This window comes from Bufo gargarizans, chromosome 6 (genome assembly GCF_014858855.1).
Source record: "Bufo gargarizans isolate SCDJY-AF-19 chromosome 6, ASM1485885v1, whole genome shotgun sequence".
Lineage (NCBI taxonomy): Eukaryota > Metazoa > Chordata > Amphibia > Anura > Bufonidae > Bufo > Bufo gargarizans.
In genome coordinates, this window is record NC_058085.1 from 364,182,216 (window position 1) to 364,188,215 (window position 6,000).

A 6,000-nucleotide genomic window follows, 5' to 3' on the forward strand; every position below is an offset into this window, starting at 1 on the left:
CCTCACGTACTAGACTTCCTTTGACGGCTCCTAGTGACCACAGAATCAATGAAGCTCCTCACGTCACAGCTGCCTGGACCTGTTGAGTGTGCCGATAGGCAGAAGGGTAACTGGTCACAAGGAGTTCATTGTTCATTCCCTGGTAATCTAGAGCTTTGAAGGGGTCGATGGTTAATTCAGGTGGTTCCTATAAGGGCTACCCTAAAACAGTGTTTCCTCTCAATGTTCCTTCCTCGTAAACCTGGGTGAACTCTGCTCCTGTACCAGGAGGGGGCACCATTTTATTGTAGGGGCCCTTTTTCCTATATACAGTCAGGTCCATAAATATTAGGACATCAACACAATTCTAACATTTCTGGCTCTATACACCACCACAATGGATTTGAAATGAAACGAATAAGATGTGCTTTACCTGCAGACTGTCAGCTTTACCTGCAGACTGTCAGCTTTACCCGCAGACTGTCAGCTTTACCCGCAGACTGTCAGCTTTACCCGCAGACTGTCAGCTTTACCCGCAGACTGTCAGCTTTACCCGCAGACTGTCAGCTTTATTTGAGGGGATTTACATCCAGATCAGGTGAACGGTGCAGGAATTACAGCAGTTTGCATCTGTGCCTCCCACTTGTTAAGGGACCAAAAGTAATGGGACAGAATAATAATCATAAATCAAACTTTCACTTTTTAATACTTGGTTGCAAATCCTTTACATTCAATTACAGCCTGAAGTCTGGAACGCATAGACATCCCCAGACGCTGGTTCCATCCCTTGTGATGCTCTGCCAGGCCTCTTCTGCAACTGTCTTCAGTTCCTGCTTGTTCTTGGGGCATTTTCCCTTCCGTTTTGTCTTCAGCAAGTGAAATGCAGCTCAATCGGATTCAGGTCCAGGATTGACTCGGCCATTGCATAACATTCCTCTTCTTTTACTTACTAAACTCTTTGGTTGCTTTTGCAGTATGCTTTGGGTCATTGTCCATCTGCACTGTGAAGCGCCGTCCAATGAGTTCTGAAGCATTTGGCTGAATATGAGCAGATAATATTGCCCGAAACACTTCAGAATTCATCCTGCTGCTTTTGTCAGCAGTCACATCTCAATAAATACAAGAGAAGCAGTTCCATTGGCAGCCATACATGCCCACGTCATGACACTACCACCACCATGCTTCACTGATGAGGTGGTATGCTTAGGACCATGAGCAGTTCCTTTCCTTCTCCATACTCTTCTCTTCCCATCACTCTGGTACAAGTTGATCTTGGTCTCATCTGTCCATAGGATGTTGCTCCAGAACTGTGAAGGCTTTTTTAGATGTCGTTAGGCAAACTCTAATCTGGCCTTCCTGTTTTTGAGGCTCACCAATGGTTTACATCTTGTGGTGAACCCTCTGTCTTCACTCTGGTGAAGTCTTCTCCTGATTGTTGACTTTGACACACATACACCTACCTCCTGGAGAGTGTTCTTGATCTGGCCAACTGTTGTGAAGGGTGTTTTCTTCACCAGGGTAAGAATTCTTCGGTCATCCACCACAGTTGTTTTCCGTGGTCTTCCGGGTCTTTTGGTGTTGCTGAGCTCACCGGTGCGTTCCTTCTTTTTAAGAATGTTCCAAACAGTTGTTTTGGCCGCGCCTAATGTTTTTGCTATCTCTCTGATGGGTTTGTTGTGTTTTTCAGCCTAATGATGGCTTCACTGATAGTGACAGCTCTTTGGATCTCATCTTGAGAGTTGACAGCAACAGATTCCAAATGCAAATAGCCGACTGGAAATGACCTCTGGACCTTTTATCTGCTCATTGTAATTGGGATAATGAGGGAATAACACACACCGGCCATGGGACAGCGGAGAAGACAATTGTCCCATTACTTTTGGTCCCTTAACAAGTGGGAGGCACATGTGCAAACTGCTGTAATTCCTGCACCGTTCACCTGATTTGGATGTAAATCCCTCAGATTACAGCTGACAGTCTGCAGGTAAAGCACGTCTTGTTTGTTTCATTTCAAATCCATTGTGGTGGTGTATAGAGCCAACAATGTTAGAATTGTCTTGATGTCCCAATATTTATGGACCTGACTGTATACAGTAAGTCACTTAAAGGGACATTCATAGTGTTTTTTTTGTTTTGTAGATTTTACCACACTTTAGCCACCATAACCATTGCCGTTTTCACCCAGCTTTCCCGATGGACTGAATGACAAACCTGCTCTATGAATGACAAGATTTTTCGGTTTTTAATGGATTGCAGGGAAACCGCCATAACATGTGATAGGGACGCAGATGCCCTAATCTAAGGGGGGATGTCTCTTTAAAAAATCCTTCTACACATGAGTCCTTGGAGTGTAATATGAAATGTATCACATTGTATCATTCATATTGTTCTACTGTGTTTTTTTTTTTAAGGCCGTGCACGGAATTGTCCTCGTTATATTAACATTAATTACCTTGGCTGAGTCCCTCATTTCTCCCGTAATCGACGTCGCCTCCTCTCGGTGCTAATATTAGAACGTTGCGCGCTGGTCCTCCTGCATTATTCATCGCTGTACCGGTCAGGTACTGGTTTAATTGGAATTGTCTGAACCGAGCAAAATATTATTAAGGTACATCTGATAAGGTAGCATTCCCATCCAGGAGAATACGAAATGAGACATGTACCGTAAGTGCGCTCAAAATTAGACTTCAGTGTATCTGATTCTGGGAAAGCTGAGTGACAACAACCCATGAGAACCCCTCTAAGCTAAGGGCTTGTCACATAGCTTACCAAGACTCCTGAACTGAAGCTTTGACTAATTCTGCAATGACGTGTACCCAGGTTCTACATCAATGTGTAATTAGGCAGGACGCTGGGTGAACCGTCGATGGGAGCCATAATGGGGGCCATATTTACTGTCTGTAGAAGATTTGTAGAGTAAATAAGCATTTTAAACTATTCATGAAGTGACATAAATATAGGAAATGGGCCCCTACGGTAAAATGATGACCCCTCTGGGCGGCAGAAGAGAGTCCACCCTGCTTTACAGTGACCATGAGGAAGGAACAATCCCAGATAAAGCATGTACAGTATATGGGGTTGGCAAACCGGGTAATTGCCCAGGACCCCCAATTCATAGGGGGACCTCCAAAGATAGCCACTCTAAGAACAATCTGAATTAACCATTAAACGCCTTTCACATCCCTAGACCACCAGGGAAGGAATATAAAATGAACTCCTTTGTGGTCCTAGGTCACCAGTGAATGTACAATGCCCCAAGCCAAGAGGGAAAGTAAAATGCACTCCTTCACTGCCCTGGGCCACCAGGGGATGTAAAGAGAACTCTACTAATGCCCTAGACCACCAGGGAATGTTAAATTAACTCCTTCTCTGGCCTAGACCACCAGGGAATGTTAAATTAACTCCTTCTCTGCCCTGGGCCACCAGGGGATGTTAAATTAACTCCTTGACAACCCTAGACCACCAGGGAATGTAAAGTAGTTAACTCTTCCACTGCCCTTGGCCACCAGGGTATGTAAAAAGAACTCAATTAATGCCTTAGACCACCAGGGAATGTTAAATTAACTCCTTCTCTGCCCTAGACCACCAGGGAATGTTAAATTAACTCCTTCTCTGCCCTAGGCCACCAGGGAATGTTAAATTAACTCCTTGACAACCCTAGACCACCAGGGAAAGTTAAGTAGTTAACTCTTCCATTGCCCTGGGCCACCAGAAAATGTAAGATGAACTCCTTCCCTGCCCTAGGCCAAGAGAGAAAGTAAAATACAACTACTTCACTTCCCTAGACCACCAGGGAATTTATGACCTACCTTGGTTCACAGGGGGAAGGGACATTGGTCAAGCTGAGCTGAGCCCAGGGATTATTTTAGGGACAGAAATCTGCACAGCTGTCCGGGACCCCCGCTTCCCAGGAGGACCTTCACGGATGAGAGATCCCAGGATCAACCTTGAACTAACCATTGATTTCACCATTGCCATAAACAACAAAGGGGATTAAGATTAACTCTTTCGCCACCTTGGAAAACACAGGGGATTTAGAATTAACCCCTTCATTGCCACTAGAAACTTTAAAATTGCAAGGAAAAACCTCCCCCTACTTTGCTACTTTTCATAAAGCTCTGGCTGATGCTCCACTACCTCACCGGCCTCATATCAACTGCAGGACCTCCTCCATATGAGTTATACCCTTCTGTCCATGTGTCCAATGAGCTCAATTGTACAGCTAGAAATAAACACTTAAAGTGACAGTCCGCCTTAATATTGACTTTATAGTTGACAAATATAAATTCCAGGCATCATTACCCGGTCAACAGGCTGCTGTTGATGCTTCCATTCTATCTTTTACATTTTCCATAGCTAATACTCTTAGTATGTAATGATGTTTAATGTCCTACTCCTAAGCCCGAAAACAGCAGGAATATAAAGGAATTATGTTATACAGATTATTTTTTCCTTAAAAACTTATATATCAACCTGCTTTGCTCCCCCAACTCTATAACCTGCTGCTTGAAAATTATACTGCATTTCATGGTGACAGATTCACTTTTTTTTTTTTATCATTCGTTATTATATTTTTCCCCAAATAGATATCAGGTAAATTATTAATTAACAATTTATATTGAAATATAGGATTGGCACTCATATATGGAAAAATACACTATTTATTAATTGTAAAGATAGACCAGGCACTCTATATATGTAGCCAACAAGTGAGATATTTATTATATAAAATCAATTACTAAAACAACAAGATAAAAAAAGTAGCATAAAATAGCAGTAGCACAATATATAACAATATATAGCAATAATATAGCAGCAACAGACAACAATGTAGCAGCAATTTAAAGCAAGGGTCATAATGAGTTAAAGTCCATTCAAATAAACCGCGAATGTAGGTCGGGAGCTCCTTTAAACTGCAGTAATGCCAATGTCTTTCTTTCAAATAAATTACCCAAGGATTGGGTCAGGGTAATGTCTTATATTAGAATTCCACTCCTGGTTGATTCACGGTATAGCGGAAGAGACTAGAGGGTACAATGTAAACCGCAATGTGGCGTCCCACACACAGTTGTATTTGCTTATTCACTGTTACCTTGCTCTTGTCTCGTTCCCGTCTCTCAATACCGACTCGTTGATCTCAGCTGACTCTGTATCCAGTGTCGTCAGCGAATTTAGCGCTCGTTGAACTCGAGTGCCGCCAGGGTTTATTCGTTCCAGGAACTTCGGTTTAAATCCAGGGGAGACTTTCTACCAGCATGCCGATGTAAGGTATAGCCCATACGCGTTTCGGGGACGTGGCACAATGAGGAAGGGGCCACGTCCCCGAAACGCGTATGGGCTATACCTTACATCGGCATGCTGGTAGAAAGTCTCCCCTGGATTTAAACCGAAGTTCCTGGAACGAATAAACCCTGGCGGCACTCGAGTTCAACGAGCGCTAAATTCGCTGACGACACTGGATACAGAGTCAGCTGAGATCAACGAGTCGGTATTGAGAGACGGGAACGAGACAAGAGCAAGGTAACAGTGAATAAGCAAATACAACTGTGTGTGGGACGCCACATTGCGGTTTACATTGTACCCTCTAGTCTCTTCCGCTATACCGTGAATCAACCAGGAGTGGAATTCTAATATAAGACATTACCCTGACCCAATCCTTGGGTAATTTATTTGAAAGAAAGACATTGGCATTACTGCAGTTTAAAGGAGCTCCCGACCTACATTCGCGGTTTATTTGAATGGACTTTAACTCATTATGACCCTTGCTTTAAATTGCTGCTACATTGTTGTCTGTTGCTGCTATATTATTGCTATATATTGTTATATATTGTGCTACAGCTATTTTATGCTACTTTTTTATCTTGTTGTTTTAGTAATTGATTTTATATAATAAATATCTCACTTGTTGGCTACATATATAGAGTGCCTGGTCTATCTTTACAATTTTCTACAACCCCTTTGTGGCTGGGTGGACCACTTAGACCAAGAGCACCTGTTCCGCATTGTCTAATTGGAGTGATC